Source organism: Lepidochelys kempii, chromosome 9 (assembly GCF_965140265.1).
Source record: "Lepidochelys kempii isolate rLepKem1 chromosome 9, rLepKem1.hap2, whole genome shotgun sequence".
Classification (NCBI taxonomy): domain Eukaryota; kingdom Metazoa; phylum Chordata; order Testudines; family Cheloniidae; genus Lepidochelys; species Lepidochelys kempii.
In genome coordinates this window covers 26,729,084-26,755,310 of record NC_133264.1, presented here as the reverse complement: position 1 = coordinate 26,755,310, position 26,227 = coordinate 26,729,084, and the positions used below count along the sequence as shown (strand labels likewise).

The window sequence follows — 26,227 nt, the reverse complement described above, 5'->3', positions numbered from 1 at the left end:
TTGATTGCGTGGGCTACTTGCATCACAGCAGCCCCCACAGTAGATTTGCCCATTCCAAATTGATTCCCAACTGACCGGTAGCTGTCTGGCGTTGCAAGCTTCCACAGGGCTATTGCCACTCGCTTCTCAACTGTGAGGGCTGCTCTCATCTTGGTATTCATGGGCTTCAGGGCAGGGGAAAGCAAGTCACAAAGTTCCATGAAAGTGCCCTTACGCATGCGAAAGTTTCGCAGCCACTGGGAATTGTCCCAGACCTGCAACACTGTGTGGTCCCATCAGTCTGTGCTTGTTTCCCGAGCCCAGAATCGGCGTTCCACAGCATGAACCTGCCCCATTAGCACCATGATGCATGCATTGGCAGGGCCCATGCTTTCAGAGAAATCTGTGTCCATGTCCTGATCACTCACGTGACCGCGCTGACGTCGTCTCCTCGCCCAGTATCGCTTTGCCAGGTTCTGGTGCTGCATGTATGCTGGATAATGCGTGTGGTGTTGAATGTGCTCCTAATTGCCAAAGTGAGCTGAGCGGCCTCCATGCTTGCCTTGGTATGGTGTCCGCACAGAAAAAAGGCGCGGAACGATTGTCTGCCGTTGCTCTGACGGAGGGAGGGGCGACTGACGACATGGCTTATAGGGTTGGCTTCAGGGAGCTAAAATCAACAAAGGGGATAGCTTTACATCAAGGAGTATTTCAGGCAGGACTTCATGGAGGGTTCCAATAAGAAATGGTGCACCTAAGTTATTGTTCTTATTGGAACAAGGAGGTTAGCCTGGCCTCTGATTGATACATGGCTAGATTTACCTCGCTGCACCTTCTCTGTGAGTGACTGCAGTGTGACCTAGACGAATGAGTCCCCTAGACGGGGGAGTAGGCAAATGAGTACAAAACAAATCTGGTCTATTTCTTGTTTTGATCCACTCCATCTATCTTTTACATCTTTGGCTGGCAGCAGACGGTGCAGAAGGACTGCATGCCATCCACATCTCATGACTGCTCAGCAGAAGATGGTGCAATAGGACTGCTAGCAATCCGTATTGCCTGCCTGCTCACCATAAGACAGTTCAATAGGACTGACTGCAGGACTAAAGAGAATGACCTGGTCAAGTCACTCCAAATTTAGTCCCTGCGCCCATGTCTGCCCAGGCGCTCCCAGCCGACGTGGCCAGGAGCACCTCGGACATGACGAGGACGGCTACCAGTCGTACTGTACCATCTGCTGCCACAAGGCAATGGGTTGCTGCGACTGTGTAGCATGCCGTACCGCATCTGCCAGCACCCAGGAGACATACGATGACGGTTACCTGAGCGGGCTCCATGCTTGCCATGGTATGACGTCTGCACAGGTAACTCAGGAAAAAAGGCATGAAACGATTGTCTGCCCTTGCTTTCACGGAGGGAGGGAGGGAATGGGGGCCTGACAATATGTACCCAGAACCACCCGCGACAATGTTTTAGCCCCATCAGAGTGCTCCATTGTGACTGCTCTGGACAGCACTCTCAACTCAGATGCACGATTGTTTACCATTGCTCTGACAGAGGGAGGGGCGACTGAGGACATGGCTTACAGGGTTGGCTTCAGGGAGCTAAAATCAACAAAGGGGGTGGCTTTACATCAAGGAGTATTTCAGGGAGGACTTCACGGAGGGTTCCAATAAGAAATGGTGCACCTAAGTTATTGTTCTTATTGGAACAAGGAGGTTAGCCTGGCCTCTGATTGATACATGGCTAGATTTACCTTGCTGCACCTTCTCTGTGAGTGACTGCAGTGTGACCTAGAGGAATGAGTCCCCTAGACAGGGTAGGGGGGGAAGCAAATGAGTACAAAAGAAATCTGGTCTATTTCTTGTTTTGATCCACTCCATCTATCTTTTACATCTTTGGCTGGCAGCAGACCGTGCAGAAGGACTGCATGTCATCCACATCTCATGGCTGCTCGGCAGAAGATGGTACAGTACGACTGCTAGCCATCCTCATCTCTTGCCTGCCCGGCAGAAGATGGTACAGTATGACTGCTAGCAATCCGTATCACCTGCCTGCTCACCATAAGACGGTTCAATAGAACTGACTGCAGGACTAAAGAGAATGACCTGGTCAAGTCACTGCAAATTTAGTCCCTGCGCCCATGTCTGCCCAGGCGCTCCCAGCCGACGTGGCCAGGAGCACCTCGGACATGACGAGGACGGCTACCAGTCGTACTGCACCGTCTGCTGCCAGAAGGCAATGGGTTGCTGCTACTGTGTAGCAATGCCATACTGGGTCTGCCAGCACCCAGGAGACATACGGTGACGGTTACCTGAGCGGGCTCCATGCTTGCCGTGGTATGGCGTCTGCACAGATAACTCAGGAAAAAAGGCGCGAAACGATTGTCTGCCCTTGCTTTCATGGAGGGAGGGAGGGAAGGGGGGCCTGATGATATGTACCCAGAACCACCCGCGACAATGTTTTAGCCCCATCAGGCATTGGGATCTCAATCCAGAATTCCAATGGGCAGCGGAGACTGCGGGAACTGTGGGATAGCTATCCACAGTGCAACGCTCTGGAAGTCGACTCTAGCCTCGGTATTGTGGAAGCACTCCGTCGAGTTAATGCACTTAATGCACTTAGAGCATTTTCTGTGGGGACACACACACTCGAATATATAAAACCGATTTCTAAAAAACCAACTTCTATAAATTCGACCTTATTCCGTAGTGTAGACATACCCTTAGTCTCTAAGGTGCCACAAGTACTCCTTTTCTTTTTCCTCATTTCTTTGTTGTTCTATCACTGTAGTCCCCATTTCCCTATTGTTTGTCTGTATAATCTCTGTCTGGTTCTTTGATTGTTTCTGTCTGCTGTAAATTAATTTTGCTGGGTGTGAACTAATTAAGGTGGTGGGATATAATTGGTTAAATAATCATGTTACAGTATGTTAGGATTGGTTAGTTAAATTTCAATAAAATGATTGGTTAAGGTACAGCTAAGCAGAACTCAAGTTTTACTATATAGTCTGCAGTCAATGAGGAAGTGGGTGGGTGGGTGGGTAGGGAGATGGGAACAGGGAATGGGGGTGGGGAAATTGGAATCATGTTTGGCTAAGGGCAGGAATGGGAACAGGGACACAGGTGTAAGGCTCTGTGGTGTCAGAGCTGGGAAGGCAGACACTAAGGAAGGAAACTGGAATCATGCTTGCTGGAAGTTCACCCCAATAAACATCAAATTGTTTGCACCTTTGGACTTCGGGTATTGTTGCTCTCTGTTCATGCGAGAAGGACCAGGGAAGTAAGTGGATGAAGGAATAAGCCCCCTAACAACTGAATTAAATTCAGGCGTTGCGGAGTGCCATTTAAAGTGTGGGTGTGGGTGTTTGGGGGAGCATAGATTTGCTCCATACAGTACACTGCCCCCACTAGTCTGATCCTCTTCTTCCCCGCTCAGGTACCCACCCCCCATCAACAGTCTGATGACTCTGTGCCCCTCCCCCCCATGCACACAGGTGGCAGTGCAGGTGAGGGGGGTTAGGAGTACTTCAAAGCCTCTTTGCCTCTTACCTTCCCATGAGGCCCTACACCCACCCCGTTCCAGGAACCTCCCTCAGCCCTTGAGGAGAGGAAGCTTCCCTGCGATCATTGACACACAAGCTCCGCCTTTCCCCTCATGAGTCCCTACCCCTACCTCCTCCCAGGAGCCTGAGCCACTGAGGAGGGCCCCCTACTAGCTCTTGCCTGGAGCCCCTGCCTCCTCCTTACTCCTCCCTGCTGGCAAACCTTGGGTCCATCTGTCCTGCCTCTGACCCCGGCACTGAGAGGAGCAGGAGGCTCAGCCACTGTGGTTTTGGCCTGTCCCACAGAGTGGGACCTGGGTGATGTGCCAGCAGCGCTCCCAGCCATGTGACTTACGTGCTGTAGTTAGAAGAATGCTGCATGGCTGCTGGTGTCCCTGGCGTGCTTGCTGTTTATGGTTTCTGGTTGCAATGTGCCAGGGTTTTTTTGTTTTTCTTCCACCCCCTATAAATGTGAACATTGCAACTGGCAACACACAAGGCTTTAAAAAAACTGGGTAGGCTGGTCAAAAAGTAACAAGGTGGCAACACTGAGTGTTTAAAAGTGGTTGGGTCATGGCACAGTGGCCCCCCTGCTCCATGGCCTATGAAACTGGTACAGCCCCCTTGTCCAGATGCTCTTAAATTGATTTGAATGCCTCTTTTTATTTTTGAGAAACTTGGAAGAGAGTCATACTATGTGCTTAGAGTCTGACTCTATAATTAAATATGGGGAGGTTCCCTTTTTTCTGAATTAAGCTCTCCTTTTATAGCTCTCTATACTACTAATAAAGGGCCCTATCAAGGTGAAAATATATGCAGCCTTCTGGGGCAGGCAAATCCTAGAAAGCTGTATTGTCTGCACACTAAGCTGAACTGCTTAAGAGGCAAACTGGAGTAATGTGCAATGACAAAAAAATCTTAGATACCTGGAGTTTATTGAGTTGCTTGCAAAGGGAGTATGGGCAGCTGATGTATGTCAGCGTCTCAGCATGCTGCTCTTATCTCAAAGGACAGCTCCAAAGATGACATGTTCATGTCTAATCTTTTACCTTACAGTCACTGAAAGATAAATAGGCCACCAAGTTTGAGATTTCCTCCCCCACGTCCTGCTCACTACTGTCTGGTTCAGTACACTCAATCTTTCCCCTGTGATTAAGATACTACATATTGCCTTGATAAGTAAGGTATGCCAGCACAGAGGTTCAAAGCCACTCCTCACACAGGTATTCCCATGGTTTTCAAGGGGCATGCACTAACGTAACTCACTGTGTGCATCATTTTTCAGCATGGATTTTGTCTACAAATAGGGCTGTGTTAATAACTTATTTTTCAATTCAGTGGCCGAATTGAAAAAATCCAATTTGGTCAACCAAAAACAATTTCCCCTCTCCTTTTTTGGCAAACTGATAAAGTAAACAATATTTTGTTTCAGTTTGAACAAAATGTTTTGTTTAACCCAAAACAAAAGACAGTTTTATATTTAACCTTTTAAAAAAGAAGACTGCAGTAGAATTCAAAACCAGAAAGGAGTTACAAATTGAAGAAAGTCACAACATATTTTTCATTCTGGATTGTTTTTGTTTGTTTGGGTTTTTTTGACCAAAACAATTTTAATTCAACCCAAATTCACGAATTGTTTCGGTCCATCCAAATCCACGTTTTTGTGGGGGGGAAAAAGTTTTGTGCAAATTTTTTTCACCCAGCTCTGATTACAAACAGTGTAAAATTCAAGCAGCGTGCAACCACTGAAGAGTCAGCCCTTCACCCAGACCACACCACACGATCCATCGTCTACAGCCAAGCTCTACGATACAATCGCATTTGCTCCAACCCCTCAGACAGAGACAAACACCTAAAAGATCTCTGTCAAGCATTTTTACAACTACAATACCCACCTGCTGAAGTGAAGAAACAGACTGACAAAGCCAGAAGAGTACCCAGAAGTCACCTACTACAGGACAGGCCAAACAAAGAAAATAACAGAGCGCCACTAGCCATCACCTTCAGCCCCCAACTAAAACCTCTCCAACACATCATCAAGGATCTACAACCTATCCTGAAGGACGACCCATCACGATCACAGATCTTGGGAGACAGGCCAGTCCTCGCTTACAGACAGCCCCCCAACCTGAAGCAAATACTCACCAGCAACCACACAACAGAACCACTAACCCAGGAACCTATCCTTGCAACAAAGCCCGTTGCCAACTGTGTCCACATATCTATTCAGGGGACACCATCATAGGGCCTAATCACATCAGCTACACTATCAGAGGCTCATTCACCTGCACATCTACCAATGTGATATATGCCATCTTGTGCCAGCAATGCCCCTCTGCCATGTACATTGGTCAAACTGGACAGTCTCAATGTAAAAGAATAAATGGACACAAATCAGATGTCAAGAATTATAACATTCAAAAACCAGTTGGATAACACTTCAATCTCTATGGTCACTCGATTACAGACCTAAAAGTTGCAATTCTTCAACAAAAAAACTTCAAAAACAGACTCCAATGAGAGACTGCTGAATTGGAATTAATTTGCAAACTGGACACCATTACATTAGGCTTGAATAAAGACTGGGAGTGGATGTGTCATTACACAAAGTAAAAGTATTTCCCCATGTTTATTCGCCCCCCCCCCACTGTTCCTCAGATGTTCTTGTCAACTGCTGGAAATGGCCCACCTTGATTATCACTACAAAAGGTTCCCCCCCCACCCCCCCCGGCTCTCCTGCTGGTAATAGCTCACCTTAAGTGATCACTCTGGTTACAGTGTGTATGGTAACACCCATTGTTTCATGTTCTCTATGTATATAAATCTCCCCACTGTATTTTCCACTGAATGCATCCGATGAAGTGAGCTGTAGCTCACGAAAGCTTATGCTCAAATAGATTTGTTAGTCTCTAAGGTGCCACAAGTACTCCTTTTCCTTTTGCGAATACAGATGTCAAAGTCAGATTCAGGACTCACATAATTTGTCAAACACTCTGTTTATTAGCAAAGCGCTTTGCTAATGCACCCAGATGTGAGCCCCTCTCTGAGGCTCAAGATAACTTATTTATACAGCTAAGCCAAAGCCAATTTAACATAAGAGACAAAAGAAAGCAGAAACTGACAAATATACATACATATCTTATTTGCATACTAACGTTTACCAATCTCCTAGCTCAGTAGGAGCTCTAAGTTAATTAGTTTGAGGATCCATTGTCTCACACTCCTTAATGTTTCTCTTCCTGACAACTATATTTCAACAAACCCTTCAAGTAGCATTTCTTTAATGAATTATAATTTCAATATAATTCGTTCTACTTTCACACAGACTAACATGGCTGCTACTCTGAAACCTTCCAAGTTTCTGTACTATAGGGCAGATCCTCAGCTTGTAAAAATTGGCCTAATTACACCAGCTATGGATCTGGCTAAATAATTCTGAATAGTGCTATCTTTCATTAACTCCTTGTATACCAAGCCTCTTAGAATACCCAGAGATTATTCTCTTTGAATCTGATCCAGACCCTACTGAAGACCTCATTGACATCAGCAAGCTTTGGATCAGGCCCTTAAAAGGAAATTCAATATACCTAGTGGGTAGGTACAGAGGGTCACATTTTCTGCTGATATAACTCCATTGAAGTCAGTGGGGTTATGCTCGCAAAAAAAATTGGCCAAGAACATCTGTTCACAAGAGCACAGTGACAGAAATAGGAAGCATGGCCAAAGATACTTTAACAGTTAAATTATTCAAGCTTTTAGTTATATAAATATAAAAAGATGCAGGGTATATAGTATTTCTCATGCAAGTCAACACCCTTTTCTCATTCAAATACATCCTAACAATCCCTTTTGAAAAGCACATGAATAATAAAGTTTAAATAATAATAATAATTTAAAATAAAACCAAAACCAAACCCATCTGCCCCTCCTCCCCCATCTACAGTATTTCCTCTTAGAACTTTCCATTGTGTTCTGTCTTTTAGACTGTAAGCTTTTGGGATAGCCTTTATCTTTGTGCTTTGTACCGTTTGTGCTTTTAGCCCATTCACAAAATCAATAATAATAAGGGATCTCAAAGTGCTTCACTTCAATAATTATGTCTCACAACTTAAATAGGAAATATTTAACATCATCCATTGTAAACACCAGTAAACAGAGGCAGAGAGAAGTTTTTTGACTTGCCTGAAGACACAACGTGTGGCAGAGGAAGGAGCAAAAGCCAGGGCTGCTGACTCAGATCCAAGCTCTGACCATTAAACCATATTCAACAGTGAAATAGAAAAGTTGTGTAATACTAGATGCCAACAATCTAATACTTTGAACCTCCCACCTTCTACAGAAGCCATTGTCTTGGACACCTAATTTTGTGAATTTACAGTTAAACCCCTCTTCCTGTGAAATAAGAGCAAATGTTTATTATAAATGCATTGTGTGAAGAAGCCTATTTATTTCTACTGTATATACGACGTATAATTTCTTGATAACAGATATTTGAAGTAAGGCATTCCTAGCACTCAAAATATTTGGTGAAAGCTTCAAACCACCTGCAAGGGTTAAAATAAAGCTTATTTTCTTCAAGTAAATGGGACTTCATGGAGTTCTGCTAGAGGCAATTTGTCCCCGATTTCTCTTCTCCTGTACTCCTTTGGACTCTCTCTTTTTGGAAACTTTCCCTTAGACATCCCCAAATACCCACCTAGGCTGTTTCCACAGCATGGTGGGGATTTGCACAAATAATTAATAACAACTTGGCTATGCTTCCTGACCCTTTCCTCATATGCAGCCCCCGCCAAGACACTGCTTCTGTGAGCTCCAGAGGAAGAAGGAAATAGTGCAACAGAAGTGGCATGTATAGCCCATGTTTTTGGCCCTCTGCCAATAGCTTGGATCGCAGTTATGCTCATTATGAATGACTAAATCTGGTAACTTATATGATGAGTAAATGAGTAACTCTGTGGAAGTTACTAATTGCACCAGTGTAACTGAGGCGAATTTGCCATATCCACAGTGAAGAAGTCCTGCAGGCTTTTCTTATCCTTTTCAGTTACTGGAATGTTTTATGCAATGCTACATCAGTCTGGAACCCTGTAAATACTCTTTGCTGTAGCCAGCACTGCAGAGGCCTGTGGCTAAATACCTGGATGAACTGACTTATAATCACAGAGACTGCATTTAGTGATCCCTTGTAGCAACATGACTCTTTATTGCAACTTAACCCAATTATTTTAAAAAAGAACAGATTTCAATCAACACATTCTGCCAAGTATGTGGTTTTGGTATGTGGGCACGTCTGCATGGAGGGAAGAATTTGAACTATATTATGGATTTTCATTCTGAATATTCCATTGATTACGGTATCTTATACCCCCAGTGGTTAAGTGGGGAGCTCATGTGCATAAGCCTTCATGTAACAAACCAGCATTCTGACATGGGAGAGCTAGGGAGAGAGACACAGAAATGTGAAGAAAGAACATGTCCTTACACTGCTACTAAAAAAATAAAAATAAAGCACCTTTGTGAACTGGGATGCTTGAAGGAGGACAGCTAGGCATCTATTTCCTTCTTTTCCATCTCTATCATAGCCTTGCCTCCGTTTCTAGTTTATCACTTAGGTATTTACACTCTGCTCACCTCCATGTATCTGTGGAGGGGGTGAAGGAACGTTAGCCTGGTGGTCCCATTTGCCTGACGCAGGTGTTGGCTCTGTTTTGTAGTTATGTTCTGAGTGCACAGCCCCTTATATTCAGCCATAGAGACTAAGTATGTGCAAGGTCTTCCAGACATTGTCTTCAAGAGCCTGTAGGCAGAGGCTATGGTTTGGCAGCCACATAATTGTTATGTAGTTGCCTATGATGATGATTGATGTATTTGTATGATAGAAATTAAGGAGTCCCAGCCAAAGGCTCCATTGTGCGAGGCACTGTACAAACCTTTAATTAGAGACAGTCCCATCATGAGCACAGTGTAATTAGGGAAGACTAACAAAGTGAGTGAGTTTTATTATCCCCATTTTACGGGACAATGATGAACAGAGAGATTTGACCTGCCCAAGGTCACATTGGAAGTTTGTGGCTGTCATAAATATAAAGGGAAGGGTAAACTCCATTAAAATCCCTCCTGGCCAGAGGAAAAATCCTCTCACCTGTAAAGGGTTAAAAAGCTAAAGGTAACCTCGCTGGCACCTGACCAAAATGACCAATGAGGAGACAAGATACTTTCAAAAGCTAGGAGGAGGGAGAAAAAAAAAGGGTCTGTGTCTGTCTGTGTGATGCTTTTGCCGGAGACAGAACAGGAATGGAGTCTTAGAACTTAGTAAGTAATCTAGCTAGGTATGTGTTAGATTATGATTTCTTTAAATGGCTGAGAAAATTGCAGTGCTGAACAGAATGAATATTCCTGTCTGTGTGTCTTTTTTGTAACGTAAGGTTTTGCCTAGAGGGATTCTCTATGTTTGAATCTAATTACCCTGTAAGGTATCTACCATCCTGATTTTACAGAAGTGATTTCTTTTTACTTCTATTAAAAGTCTTCTTGTAAGAAAACTGAATGATTTTTCATTGTTCTAAGATCCAAGGGTTTGGGTCTGTGCTCACCTATGCAAATTGGTGAGGATTTTTACCAAACCTTCCCCAGGAAGTGGGGTGCAAGGGTTGGGAGGATTTTGGGGGGAAAGACGTTTCCAAACTACATTTTTTCAGGAACCCAGATAAAGTTTGGTGGTGGCAGTGGAAGTCCAAGGGTAAAATAGTTTGTACCTTGGGGAAGTTTTAACCTAAGTTGGTAAAAGTAAGCTTAGGAGGTTTTCATGCAGGTCCCCACATCTGTACCCTAGAGTTCAGAGTGGGGAAGGAATCTTGACAGTGGCAGGGGCAGAAATTAAGCCAGATGCCTCAGTCTCAGTCCAGCACCTTAACCACAAGACCATCCTTCTGTGTTTGTGGGAAGTGTTTTCTACCTCAGGTTATGTGTAGTGCTGAGCATCTTCAGAGCTATGCTAGGATGCAGAGATCCAGCCACCACTACACTCTACTGCAGAATGCAACAGAATCAGAATTTGGCAACTGTGTTGCCATCTGCAAATCAATCACCCTCACTTTCACCTTACCCTGCAAGGCCATAAATCCCTCCTACTAGATGGGAGAATGTTGAGGAAATTTAGCAAGGAGAACCACACAAAATTCCCAATGGAGCGGTCCCTCCTCACAACCCCTCCTTCCAGATTTTTCCACAGGAGGCCAACATCTGGCTTTGTCATTGAGTGATTGTTTATTGTGCTGTGTATTCTTGCTCTGGTACTTAGCATAGCGTCATCATTTTCGGTAACATCCCCTTGAACTTGGAGTTTAATTAAAAAGTCTGTAGTTTTATAAACCTACTTAGTGCCCAAGACATTAGATTGCCTGTACACATTATTTCCCCTTTATACGTAAACAATAAATATTTGCACACGTTTACAAAGAAACAATAGTTTTCACATAGCTCCTTATTTTTTAGACTGAACAGTGGAAGCATTAATTTTGTTAACTCCAGTAATTCATTAGGCTGCTGTCCATCTATTTGTGAAAGTCTTGTAGAATTCCAGAAGTGAATTCATAAGAGTGATGATCAGTTCATTCAGCTCATTTTATAATGTCTAAAATGTGGCTACTATACAAATGTTTGCAGTGGAAGTAAGCTGTCATTTGTGCAGGAAGCCCAAAGACTATAGTAGCTGTAATAAAATTAACAAAAGAGGTTCTAATATATCTTGCCTGCAAAAGTCTGTCATACTTAAGACTTTGCACCTGCCCTGTGATGTTGGTGGCTGAAGCAGGGTGAAATGATAGTCTGTAGATAGTAGCAGTTTCAGTTTTGCAAGGCTTTATCGGTTGCTAACAGACAGCTCTTCAAGAGGAAGGAAGTACAAGACCTGAGGACAAAAAACAAACACCCCCCCGCCATTACCACCAAGTTTCCAGGAACACTTGTTGATTTTCTTGCCAGGCAGGGCAAGTCTGTCTTTTAGGCCAGATGTCAGTAGTCAGATTAGCAGTTAGGCCAGACACTAAACATTTTTAACTGGTAGATTTTAAAACACAAGACCAAGAGATCGTTCTTTTAATGTGAACTGTACATGTTAAATTACAGTAGCTGCTTCAAATTAGGGATGTGGCTTTAAATACAAAAGTACTTCCTCTAGCATCTCTCTCTTTTTTTTTTTTAATAGCGGGAAGTAATTTTTGGTTCTTCAAAAAATACATATGCAAACCATAGCCTGTTGCCATGGTTACTACTGTATGCTAATGTGAATAGCTTATTTCACGTTCTTAAACCTATAGGGTTGGGGAAGCATAATTATTCTGGTCTTTCACTATTTCCCCTTTAGTTAGGCCACCATCCTTCTACTGCGAAGAAAGAATGTTGTAATTAGCCCAGAGTGCACAGCAGAACAGAGCTCTTCGAGGTGGTAGCTGTGTCACTGTATTATTTAAGCAGCTTTAAGACCTAACTTACACTTGAGGCAAAACAGGTAAGAACTGAGCTCTCCCATGTTTGTTTGATTGTGTAAGTTGGCATTAGAATTATGGAAAACTGTCTACTAAGCTTCAGTAAGTAATTCTGGACTCTTTGTATTGAATGGAACGTTGTCATTTTGCATCTTGGTGATTTATCTTAAATGAGTGAAGATTTTAATAATAATTTATTATAGACAAGAAATTGGCACTATCTATTTGGAAAGGAAACTTTTTTTGATGTGAAAACTATAACTAACTAAAAAATTATATTCATTTTTATATCAGTACTGAAAAATTTTACTTGTGGATAATCTGTTTAAATTATACTTTCCAAACACTATTTGCAAATGAAGTCCTGCTCTTGCCATTGCATTTCTGTGGGCAGATCCGGGCACCCATGTAGAGTCCATTTGGGGTTCTGGACAGGCAAAGGGGCCACCTGCATAATCTGATTGAAGGATCCCGGCTTAAAACAAACAAGCAAAAAACCATTTTGGTGGCTTTTTCACTGAGCATTATTTTTGTCTTCCTTGTCTTTTACTTCTCTGGAAGTCTCCAAGCAAGTTTTCTGATGTGTTTAAACCGATGAGCTGACTGTTTCACAATAGTTTCCACTTTTACTACTTAGTAGTAGTATTTGGAGTATAGTTTTATATTTAAGATGAGAACATAGCTGCCTTGAGGTATTAAGATAGGGTTATTTTATTCCTCCTTTTCATAATGGGGCTACATCCTGTTGACCCCAATGATTAAGTGGCAGGAATAGGGTAAGCAGGAGTTGGTATGAGATGTAGATACTGTTCCAAGTACATTTGTAAAATCTAATATAAATTAAAAAGACATTAATCCCTTGGCACCTGAGCTCCTAATTTCCTGGTATGAAATATTTCACTGCCAATGAATGTCCCACCAGTATTTGGTGACTAAATACTGTGTTGGAATGAAGCCAGAGTCCACCTGGGCTGAACTCTTGCACGTCTCATGACGGGAAGTCAAACTAAATGGAAGTGGACCCCCCATTTCTGACAGCTGAATTCCAGTGCTAATTAAAGGGTAATAAAGAAACCACCTTCACAGAGAACACAAGGGACACAGTGTATAGCATAATTATGCACTATAATATTGATAGGGTGCACTTTGCTCACTTATATGTTGTAGACTAGTGGACATTTGTCTAAATATGTTACTACTTTAAAAAATTAATTACTCTTTGCTGCCAGTTACTTGCAGAGGCAGTTTGTCATTAGATATCTAAGAACCTGCTTTGTGGGTGCTGGTCAGACATCACTGAAAATCAGATCTTAATTGTCAGAGTTAACTCTTAAAGCTGAATATGTTTGTAAAAGAGATTAATCAGTGTAGACACCTGAGCACACAAGTCATCTAAGAGAAACATGGGCAATGAAGTATTTAAATTGTAAACTCTTTGGAGTAGGAACCTTGTCTGCCTCTTTCTAAAGCTCCTAGTATTCATGTGTTCCTATACCAGTTCGTAATAAAAGTGTGCAGGGCTGTACTGAAGTAGATTCAGAGACAGGAGTGGAAGAAGGACACAAAGGAGGTGGCTAGTCATCATGGGGCATTAAAGGGGAGTGAGCGAAAAGACACGTGAGTAGAGAGGTAAGCTGGAGCAGAATATCTGCCAACTTTGGAGATGTTGGTAATAAGATAAATAGCTGGATATACCCATCTTAGTTACATCTAACCACTAGATCTTTCTTGATTTATATTAATATGTAGATGAAACTACAAATGAGAGTCAAATGTTCTACCCAGATTTCATATTGTAAAAATGGGAGCAATCAGTTTACCTTAAAATAAAGCATCCAAAAGGTGAGAAAACTGCCTTAGTTTCTAGACAAAGGGTAATTACGGTATAAAACAAATAAAAAATAATGCACAGATCTAAATTAAGCTTCTTGAAGACACAGGTATAAACTGGTGTTGTAACTTAGTTGGAAAATAAACAGTCAGAAAGCATGCAGTCAGCAAGGTTTTTTCCTCAAGTGATTACATATCAGCTTTTATAATAAGGATGTCAAATAAACGGAAAAGAACAGAAAACTCCCCAACTAAGCTTTCTAGGACCCTTGGTGTAGTGCCTGACCTTCCTGAAAGCATTCTGCTTCCAAGCAGCTGCTCTGATAGACCATCACCAGAGCACCTGTGAAAGGGAATTAAACTGAGGTTAACCCCTTGTTCACCAAGGATGTGGTTATGCCCCTGCAACCTGTCACAAGGAGTAAACTAGAACACGTCAAAAATCTAAAGGAAAGAAGCAAAGATGAATTATCAGTATTAGTGACAGGACCTTTAAAAGAAGGTAAAGTCTTAAGAGAGCAGAAGGAGATAGGATTGGTTGAACAGATTGTGTTATTGGTCTGAGAGAATCAATACAGCAGAATTCCTGATCAAAATTGAAGAGAGTGAGCTAACAAGGAATATATGGGAAAATAGGGAGACAACCTAATGAGTACTGCTGAGAAAAAAACAGTACCACCAAGTCCTGCTAATTTAATCAGAGAAAGTAGCAAACCTCTTTGGCTTGTGCAAAGAAACTGAATGGAAGTACCGAGAGGAAGTTGTGTTACGCAATGATTTAAAAATTTCAAAAAGTCACCAAGGGTTAAGATATGCAAATAAATCAAAAATCTATTAAACAACTGCTGAGTTACCACGAGAGGAACTATTCTTTTCCATTTATAAGGTTGTATGAAAATATGCTCAGGTCAGTTGGATCTGAGTTATAACCAGCACTGATCAGAATGAGGAAAGGAAACACCGATGTTCAAAGGAAAAGGCAAGGTTGAGACGGGCAAGTCCTAGGTGACCTACAAGTCAGAGGAGCCGGCTTCTCCAGCTCATTTGGTGGAAAACTTTTCTAAAGATGAAGCAAGTCATCAACAGCAGTAGAAAGGGGTAAATCAAAATGACATTGCTGTGGGCTTTCAAAGTTTGAGACCTAATGTGTTGACTATGCCCTACGGGTACTTTGTTCTAATCTCTATTTTTCTTATGACTTATCCATGGATAGTCCATGGGAGACACCTCTGGATCCACTTCTTTTTTCCTCAAGCGAAACAATAGCAATATTAATACTTCTTGTTAAGACCAAAAAAATTGGTCACAGGAGCTGCAGTCTGAAGAAAAGGGATAGAGATGAAAATAAATGTATGGCCTGAAAATGGGAGATTGTTCTTTGAAAGGAATTCATCAGGGCACCACTACATGATCCACAAGTGGTAATGGTATCCAGCTGAGTGTGTTGCTGTGGTAACCAATCACTTCAAGTTAACAGAATCTAGTAAGGGGGTTAAAATTCAGAATAGTAGGAATAGAGGAATGATAAAAATGCAGAATAAAAATCATCAAACATCATCCGATACAGGTGACAAAGTCATTCAGAAAGCTACTCATCAAATTCTTCCAAATAAAAGGAGGATAGGATGGCTGGTACAATCAAGGGCACTGAAAGGCCCTCAAAAATGCAGGGGAAAATGTGGAAACGTACCCACTCCATGTTATAATAGCTGAATTAGTCTAAAATAATGACCTGAACCTTCAGCTAGAAGTAAGGACCAGGCCAACCTTACCTAAAATGATATTACGGACTGTTAATGACTTAAACCAGCAAAACTAGGAACATCTGCATTAAAGCAGCCACTTTGTGGGGGGTTTCTGCCTAAAGTAGATATTGCTGCAGTCTCAGAATATTACAGGTTCTGATGTGAGATTTAGTCATTTTTGAGGTTTGTAATGTACATGCATCATTGACAGAGTTTCTTTTGTTCTATTTTCCTTTATTTTAAAGAAACAAAGTTTAAGACATCAAATTCTCATCCTTTTCCAAGATGTTGCCATAACCATACATAATAAGTTTACTTATAAAGTATCTCCTCTCCCTCACTCATGCACTTGGATTGCTACAAAGACCGTGCTAATACAATAATGCACTACACATATGTCTTTGAGTGTATACACACTTATTCTTTTACATATATTTGATAAATGACTAGATTACCTTCTCCAAAAATGGAAATTAATAGACAAATTAAATAGTATTAAGTAATTTAAAAACAATAATCATATAATTAAAGACTTTACATTTTAAATATGCAAGGCATTATAAAATATACAAATTATGACCCTTCATAAAGCACTTAACACACTTTATGTGCATGAGCTTAAGTGCTTTACTGAATCAGTGATTACATAAGTTTATGCATTTAAACCATTATGGGATATTTTTGTTCTGTTTTTACAAAAAAACACCCCCTGAAAATCCACTAAAAATCCCCACTACGTAGGGCCTGATTCTGTTCATTGACAGTTTTGCCATAGACTTCATTAGAAGCAAGATCAGGCCTAAACCGGTCCGCTAATATGGCCCTGCTGATTTTTAAATCCCTGAATAATAAGGAACCTACCAATATTAAAGACCTCTGCACTCTGACTCCACCTTTTGTCTTTGACTAATTGGCCTATCATTTAGTTGAGTGACAAAGACTGTAGAAATACAGAAAATGTTACTGGGAATGGAGTAGGATGCATGTCCTAAAAAAGCAGTGCAGATCAAGGAAAAGGGTAAAACTGCATAAGATTCCTACCTATGTGTTTGAGTCTTAAATACCATTGTGATGGGCAGAGTAAATGGATAGCTAGATGGGTAGAGTGTGAATCACCTGAATAACTTCAAAAAGAAAAGGAGTACTTGTGGCACCTTAGAGACTAACCAATTTATAGCTCACGAAAGCTTATGCTCAAATAAATTGGTTATGAAGTGAGCTGTAGCTCACGAAAGCTTATGCTCAAATAAATTGGTTAGTCTCTAAGGTGCCACAAGTACTCCTTTTCTTTTTGCGAATACAGACTAACACGGCTGCTACTCTGAAACCTGAATAACTTCAGCTGGTTTCCCTCTTTCAAAAAATAAGTAAATGCCAAAAAATCTGAAGTGGAAATTTTGACATGAAGTAGCTTTAAGTTATGTCATATATCTATAGTTAATTGTGGGTGGTGCCAGAAGAATTCCTGGGTTTGTATTTATCACACCATCCCTGTGCCCATCAATAAATACTTATTTACATATCCATACAGTCCAGTTTTCAGAGTTAAACACCCAATTCCGTATGTGGACATTCAAACTAGCAATGAAGTTTCCATATGTCTTTGAATACATGCTTCAGAATGAGCCACCATGATCCAATTACACATAATATAGGGGAGAGGCTCAGAAATCATGCCTTGTTTTGAAGAATCATGATGAACTTATGCAATGGCCCCTATATACTATGATGGTGGGTGACTTAAAAATGCATGCAATAATAAAAATAGCTTCCTAAGGCCTGATCTACACCTAAAACTTAGCTTGACTTGGTTACAGTACTCGGGTGTGAATTGAGTGAGAGACGTAGTTAAGCTGATCTAAGCCCTGGTACAGACACAGATAGGCAATGGAATAATTCTACGAAGCTACCGCCTCTTGAGGGGGTAGATTTACTACAGCAATGGGGAAAAAACCTTCCGTTGCTATAACGTGTCTATAATACAACACTACAGTAGCATAGTGTAGACATACTTTGTGTTGATGTGAGCATCCAAGTGTGGAGCTGGGTGTCCTAAAATAGACATTCATGTTTGAAAACTGACTCCACGGTCAGTCACTCACACATTTTTATATTGCATATACAATACCGTATGTATGATACTGCACAAGCCACGTACACTAAACTCTCTGGGTGAAATGCTACCCCCACTGAAGTCAAAACTCCTGTTGACTTCAAGGGTTGCACCCTTATTGTGTGTTGGTAAAATATGACGGTACACAGCTTTGTGAATTAGAATGCTGTCGTATTTTAAAGCACTTGGGGCTAGATAGTGTCTGACTTTGTGCAAGTACATAAAGTTCGGAAAGGTTCAAAAGGAGACTGATGCCATGGTGAGGTTTAAGTTAATTTGTTTAGCCCCATAGCCCAGATTCCAGTTTGGATACCTTAGGTGTTGGAGTAATCCTTGGGGTATTTAGTCAATAGCTGTGGCAGGGCTTATCTGCTTCTTCCATGGTTAGTGACGAAAACTGAAGTTGTAGCTTTTTTGGTAATAAATTGATTCTCTGGTGGCACAGGCAAACTAATTCTGCAATAACTAAGACCCTGATCTATTCAGGCAAATCCTTGTGCAAATGTGGAGATCTGATTAAATCAACTGGGCTCTGCATAGGAGCAGGGACCAGCCACATAGGTTGTTGTGTCAGGGCCTTGCACTCTTTGCTAGCAATGGTCAAACGGCAATATTCATCAAATGAATAATTTTTTGAAATTCAGGAAATGTTTCAAATACAAAATTAGAGAGTAATTGCTTTCACTATTCATTTTACTTACTCTTTACTCATGCATGGGGTAGTGGCACCATTGCGCTATTTCCTGAAACCTAGGGGCAGTGGATTGACACTTGTAGGTAGTGTTACTCTACAATATCATACAAGATCACCGTAAAGATTATTTTTCCTTTGCTAATGTGTTGTTCCCTACTCCAAAATTACCTGAACTTGCTCTCTTCAGGAGCAATGGAAACACCTAGCTAAGATCCAGTGGCCCAGAAATAGAAGCATACACAGGGCTCTTTCTTCACACTGAGGAAGGATCAGAAGAACTCTTAGTAGAAAAACAAAAATTCACCTTGACTCTAGTTCTGGAGTGGGGTTACTGTTTTTCCTTTTTCACTGAATGTGGAAAGAAATGTGTGTGTTATCTCATTAGAATTACATTGTTGAGTTTTCAGGGGGAAAAAATTGTAACAGCAACATAGACCAACATAAAAGGGATTTTAAAAACATTATAAGTACAAGCTGAATTAAAAATTCCAGGCCAAATCAAAGTTTATAATGACTGGTCATTTTAGGGAGGAATTGGGCTTTAAGCTGGAAGTTTTTTGTAATTTTCTTCCAGAATTATGAAAAGGGTTGGATCATGGAACGCACTATGACTTAGAAAGTGTGTGTAGTGGAATACAATAGGGCTAAGGGTGTGATTATTTAAACAAACAGAAAATCTTTTGAGCCCTGGAAAAATACAGTAAATACTCCTGAGACCTAGGAAAAAAGGATACAAACTACAACAGCTGCCATTTTTAAAGTTTTTGTTGTTGTTACCAGAATCTGTAAGGTTGGGAATATTTTACATTATTTGTGCAAAAGTGTTGCATACTTGCAGTGGGTACTCATAAATCCATTTCCTGGAAATTTGCAGAGCTGAAGCCAATTAGTTGCAACAGAAAGACAGTCTTTTGCAGACCGTGCCTGTGCTTAACTAAGCACATTGGTCCACTGTACAGTGAATATTAAGCAGCAACACTTTACTAAACCGGGCAAAGTCTGAGAGCTTGGTTATATTCTGCATCTAACCTTCAGTCTAACCTTGCAGCCTGGTCCTCCCTGTGTCTTTGAGAGCCTTTGTGCAAAGGGATTTACTCATTGTCTGAACAGGCGGTCCTCAGGCACAGTAGCGTGCATGTGTCACATTTTCAATATAGTTCAGGGGTTATAATGTTTTACATATAAGATGGCACATACCAACACTGGCTTTTCGGGGATGATTTTTATCCAGATACCTTTTTGTACCACATTTTGGTGAACGTCCTGCCAAGTAAAGCCGGTCTTCAGTGGCCCACGGTTATGTATGTGTGTCAGTCCCTCGGGTTTCACGAAGGCAAAACGCTGCAGTAGCATGAAAGCATTTCCCCCCCCCCCCCCTTCCCCCTTTGCATTCTTAAGGCTCGGCAAGTACGCCCAGCGCTTCCTGGTAGGTTTGGGTGAATGGGGGAGGGGGCAGTGCAGGCAGCAGCGGAAACCAGACATTAGAGATAAGAGTCTGCACAGCTAGATGCCACAGTCCTTTCACGGCAGCTGAGTGAGTTGTGGCTATCATAATGCTACTGTGACCAGGGACATTTTCCCCCCCAGTCTTTTGTCATCCTGTAATAATGAATCCCACAATGCCTGGGGCAATCTGTCCACAGCCTGGTTGCCTCTGAAAAAAAAAAAATGTGAGAGGTAAGTTTCCATTTCCACCGTGTCTCTCTCTGTGTGTCTCTCTCTCTCTCTCTTTTTGTGGTTGTTAAATACAGTCTTTAATTAATTAATGAATATCTTTTTCGCTGTGCAAAATGTAGCTGGCTGAATGAGGAAGTGAGATTAGGCTTTCACTGACTTTCAGTTGGTCAGGCAGGGGCTGGGTTGCCAGGGTTTATGGTTTCATATCGCACACCATCTAGAGCTAAAAAGAAAGCCGTCGGTCGCAATTGCAGTTCTGCTGAAAGCAGCCGCCTTCCTGTGCGGGTTCTGCACGCTCTGTCAGATCGCAGGGGGCCTTGCAGTCCTCAAAAAAGAAAAAGGCGGGGGAGGAGGAAGAGAGAATAGGAAAAAAACAAACAAACAGGTGCATATAAAGTGTCATAATCGCTTCATGATCTTTGTTTGAAGGGAACAGACGATCGAACAGCAGGGGCTCCTAATCGCTTGCAAAGATTTTTGCAGAGGGAAAAGTCTCATCACTTCTTCTCAGTCTACCGTCTAGCTTGGTTTTCATATGGGCCAAATATGTTCAGGGAAAGGTTAATTCTCTGCCTACTGCACATAAATTACGCATGACATGTTTAGCTCTGTTTCCTTATATGGAGAGTGCTGTATTTCAGTACTGGATGTCTTTTGCCAAGTTCGCAGGGTGGAGGACGCCCTGCATAAGAGGTTCTTTTTATTTATTTATTTATTTATTTATTTATTCTGTTTTGTAGTGCGTCACTCAAACTGTAGGAAAAGTGAGTGCGCACACTGGTGTTTAGCAGCTAAAGTTCGGTTTGCATAGTACCATTCACTAAGTGTGAAACTTAAAAAAACTACTTTGATTTTGGTTTTCATTCAAAGAAGGAAATAACGAGTCTTGTTTTCTGTTGGGCTGGAATTTTTTAAGATTAGCACTATGCCATAAGGAAATATTTTGATACAGAATTCTGTAACGGTAGCAATGTGGTGCTGATTCAGTTTAATTTTTTATCTCCCAACTAGTTTACTGTCATTTGGGTGTAGAGAAACTAATGGAACCAACTTGTACTTAGAAGCTGCCAAGTCCCATTGAAAATAATCATTCTTCTAAATTGTAAATTAAACAATTACATGGTTTGGTCTACCAAACCTGAAATGGTAGGAATAGCTGAAAAGTTCAGTAACTGTGTGTAGGTATATAGGTACATGCATACAAGTGCACATTATATCTATACAGCAGCATATTAATATATATAGTGTGCATATGTAAATATAGTGTGTGTATGTATATAAATACATCCACTCCTAAATGTCCTGGTCATATTTAATATATACATGTATGTATGTGTACATATAAAATTATTATAATCCTTTGAAAATTATCAGGTAAAGAAAAAAATTAGATCTATCCAAGTTATTTCTAGAGCATCTGTCAGTGTAATATCTCTTGCCAACATAATGGATAAAGGAAAATCAGTTGACATAATTTATGAGGACTTTCAGAAAAAAATCTTCGACACATCTCAAGGGGCTGCTAAGGAAATTAAGCAGTCATACCGTGGGAGGAAAAGTACTGTTGCAGATTTGAAACTAGCTTAGAGGTGGAAAAAGAAATTGAAAAAAATGGTCAGTTTTCAACATGGCAAAAGATAAAAACCATTGCTTGTTTCAAGGTTACATACTAGGGCAGGAGTCGGCAGCCTTTCAGAAGTGGTGTGCCGAGTCTTCATTTATTCACTCTAATTTAAGTTTTCGCATGCCAGTAATACATTTTAACATTTTTAGAAGGTCTCTTTCTATAAGTCTTTAATATATAACTAAAGTATTGTTGTATATATAGTAAATAAGGTTTTTAAAATTTTAAGAAACTTCATTTAAAATTAAATTAACATGCAGAGCCCCCCAGACCCGGTAGCCAGGACCCGGGCAGCGTGAGTGCCACTGAAAATCAGCTCGTGTGCCGCCTTTGGCACGTATGCCATAGGTTGCCTACCTCTGTACTAGGGCTATGGTAGTTTAATATATTATTAGTGGCCTGGAAAAGGCAGTGAACCATAAAGATACAAAGTCTGTAGATGACACAATTTAGGAAAGACTAGAGAAGACTGTGAAGAACTTCAGAGGGCTTTAATAAATCTAGGTGAATGGAATGCACATTGGCAGATGAAGTTCAGTATTGTTAAATATACATTGAAAGGAATAATTTGAACCATTCACACACTTTGTGAGGTTCTAGATTAATCACAGCGACTTTGGCTCAAAACCTGAAGGTTACTGGGGACAGCCTTTGGATGAAAATCTGTGTTCGGTATACAGAGATTGTTTTTTGACCAACAAAACAAAATATTAGGATGTATAAATAATGGGATAGAAATATTATAATGACATTTTATATTAATCAATGCAGCACCTTCACCAGGAATTGTGCATTTGGTTCTGGCCACTTTACCCCAAAATCATGTAACAGAAGCAGGAGAGGCAAGTGACAGACAAATGATTGGAGGCACGGAGAGACTTCTGTGTGAGGACAGAGTGAAAAGATTCAGTATGTTTACTTTAGATGGAAGATTAATAAGAGAGGACATGATATGAAATAGGGAAGGTAAATTGGGTTTTCCTTCACGGGGAACATGAGAAGAGATAATCATCGAAATAGAAAAATTGATAAAAGGAAACCCTCTTTTTACACAATAATAATTAACCCATGGAACTTATTACTGCAAGATATGATTGAGGCCAAGAGGTTAGTAGAATTCAGAAAAAAATTGGACACTTCTATGGACGAAGAGGACTTACACAGCTACATTTGATAGAAAAAAATCTCCTGTTTTTAGAAGGATTAGGAAGAAACTTCACCTATGAGCAGGTTATTGCATAGCTGTCCATTATGGGATTTATTTGCATTTTCTGGTATTGGCCACGGTCAGAGATAGGGTCCAGAACTGAGCATTCTGTTGGTATGAAACTATGACAGTTCCCATGTTTTTTGTAGATGACAGTGAAAAGTAAACTGTATAAAGTGAATAACTGTTTCTGCTGCCATTTAAACCAATGGCAGAGCTCCTGATTTCAGTGGAAGTAAGACTGGACTCTGTCACATTTAAAAAAAAAAATAGTGTCAAGCTACTCCCTTTTAGAGCAAAATATATAAGCACATGCATTATATATGCAATGAGTTGATGGTAAATCTGTGCACTCAAGCTCAGCACACACAAATCCTAAAGTAAATGTTTTTGTGTGATTGTTTTTGTTTATTTTTATGGTAACATCTACCATGGGCTAGGCACGTTGCAGACAGACACACAGATAACAAAGCTTGGTCCCTCCCCCAAGGAGCTTCCAGTCTAAGAACAGAAAGACAAACAAGTAGACCGGTTAGAAGAAAATGGAACAACAATTAAAATTGTGTGCTGTGTAGTTGTAGCCGTGTCAATCCCAAGATATTGGAGACACAAGGTGGGTAAGGGAATATCTTTTATTGGACCTCACCACCTTGTTTCCTTAATAAATAAAATTACCATTATATGCACTGTAGTCTGTGTGGCAGAAATGGGTCTTCAGGAGCAGATGTGTTCAGGATGATTGTCTTGTACTAAGAAGCAGATCAATTGGCGGGCAGGGCAGGAGAATTATGTGGGCGTTGGAAGTCCAGGACTAAATCCACTCCTAATCCACAGGTGAAGCATAGGGAAATGCAACAGCTCATGGTAGAAACTGTGCTTTTTGGGGAAGTTCTATGGTGTATGTTATAGAGGAGGCAGGACTAGATGATCATAATGGTCCCTTCTGGCCCTTGAATCCATGAAACTCTATGGTTGCTAAAACAGCCTCGAGGCTGGAATAGAGGCCCTGGTCCCTGTACACCTACTCTATGGGTGTGAAATTCTCGATAGAGTCCTAAGTGGAGTATAGGATCATGTCCAAGAGGTGAATATAGCTGAACTACTAAGTAATAGTGGCCATAATATAATTAAATTTAACATCTCTGAAGGGTAAAATACAAAAGAAACCCATCACAGTAGCATTTAACTTAAAAAAAGGGAACTACACAAAAATGAGGAGGCTAGTTAAATGGAAATTAAAAGATACAGAAGTGAAATGCCTGCAAGCTGCATGGAAACTATCTAAAATCACCAGAGAGGCTCAAATTAAATGTATACCTCAAATAAAAAAAACCAGAGGATCAAAAAATGCCACCATGGCTAAATAACAGAGTAAAAGAGGCAGTTAAAGATAAAAAGACATATTTTTAAAATTGGAAGTCAAATCCTAAATTAAATGAGCATAAACTCTGGCAAATTAAGTGTAAAAGTATAATTAGGCAGGCCAAAAAAAGAATTTGAAGAGCAACTTGCAAAAGACACAAAAACTAACAGCAGTTATTTGAAGTACATCAGAAGCAGGAAGCGTGCCAAATAATCAGTGGGGGTCACTGGATGATCTAGGTGCTAAAAGAGCACTGAAGGAAGACAAGGCTGTTGCACAGAAGCTAAATGAATTCTTTGCATTGGTCTTTACTGTAGAGGATGTGGCCATTCTTTACTGCAGACGTGAGCCATTCTTTTTAGGTGACAGATCTGAGGAATTGTATCAGATTGAGCTGTCAACACAAGAGGCTTTGAACAAATTAATCAGTTAAAGAGTAATAAGTCACCAGATGATATTCACTGAAGAGTTCTGAAGGAACTCAAATATGAAATTGCAGAACTACTAACTGTGGTATATAACCTATTTCTTAAATCAGCCTCTGTACCAGATGGCTGGAGGACCGATTTATTTTTTTTAAAGGCTCCAGAGGCGATCCTGGATATTACAGGCCAGTAAACCTAATTTCAGTGCTAGGCAAACTGGTTGAAACTATATTAAAGAACAGAATTATCAGAAACATAGATGAATGTGATATGTTGCAGAAGAGTCAACACAGCTTTTGTAAATGGAAAACATGTCTCCCCAGTCTATTAGAATTCTTTGAGGGGGTCAACAAACATGGACAAGTCGAGATAGTGCACTTGGACTTTCAGATAGCCTTTGATAAGGTCCCTTACTAAAAGCTCTTAAGTAAAATAAGGAATCATGGGGTAAGATAGAAGGTCCTTTCATGGATCAGTAGCTGGTTAAAAAATAGGAACAAAGGTGAGGAATAAATGGTCAGTTTTCACAGTGGAGTGAGGTAAATAGTGGAGTCGCCCAGAGATCAGTATTGTGGTCTGTGCTGTTCAGCATATTCATAAATGATCTGGAAAAGAGGGTAAAGAGTGAGCTAGCAAAGTTTGCAGATGATACAAAATTACTCAAGATAGTTAAATCCAAAACAGATTGCGAAGAGTTACAAGGGGATCTCACAAAAGTGGGTGACTGGGCAACAAAATGGCAAATGAAATTCAATATTGATAAGTGCAAAGTAACGCACATAGGAAAACATAATCCCAGTTATACATACAAAATGATGGGGTCTAAATTAGCTGTTACCATTCAAGAAAGAGATCTTGGCGTTATTGTGTATAGATCTTTGAAAACATCTGCTCAATGTGCATCAGCAATCAAAAAAGCTAACAGTGTTAAGAACCATTATGAAAAGGAGACAAAATAAGAGAAAACATAATGCCAGTGTATAAATCCATGGTATACCCGCACCTTGAGTACTGCATGCACTTCTGGTTACCCCATCTCAAAAAAGATATATTAGAATTGGAACAAGTACAGAGAAAACAAACAAAATGATTAAGGGTATAGAACAGATCTATATGAGGAGAGATTAAAAAGACTGGCACTGTTCAGCTTGGAAAAGAGACAACTAATGGGGGGATACGATAGAGGTCTATAAAATCATGAATGGTGTGGAGAAAGTGAATAGGGAAGTGTTATTTATAACACCTATAACAAGAACCAGGGGTCACCCAGTGAAATTAACAGGCAGCGGGTTTAAAAGAAACAAAAGAAAGAAGTTCTTCACACAACCAGTCAACCTGTGGAATTTGTTGCCAAAGGATGTTGTGAAGGTCGAAACTGTGGTAAGAAAAGAAATAGATGATAAGTTAATGGAGGATAGGTCCATCAATGGCTATTAGTCACGTTGATTCAGGGATGCAACTCCATGCTCCAGCTGCCCCATAACCTCTGAAACTGGGACTGGACCACAGGGGTGGATTACTTGATTATTGCCCAATTCTG

General features: G+C 40.8%; 1 protein-coding gene across 9 annotated transcripts in view; it reads left to right on the top strand.

The window, feature by feature from the left end:
• Window positions 1-11,527: 11,527 nt before the first annotated feature.
• MBNL1 (muscleblind like splicing regulator 1) overlaps window positions 11,528-26,227 on the top strand; it is a 199,527-nt gene continuing 184,827 nt past the window's right edge. For 2 of the 9 annotated variants that reach the window (XM_073359663.1, XM_073359664.1), the window contains exon 1: window positions 19,811-20,068. The gene's annotated coding sequence lies outside the window, so the exon portion shown is untranslated. Of the gene's footprint in view, window positions 12,033-16,770; window positions 20,069-20,101; window positions 20,454-26,227 lie in introns of those variants that run through there. The other 7 variants (XM_073359647.1, XM_073359649.1, XM_073359665.1 and 4 more) reach the window with 6 other exon arrangements.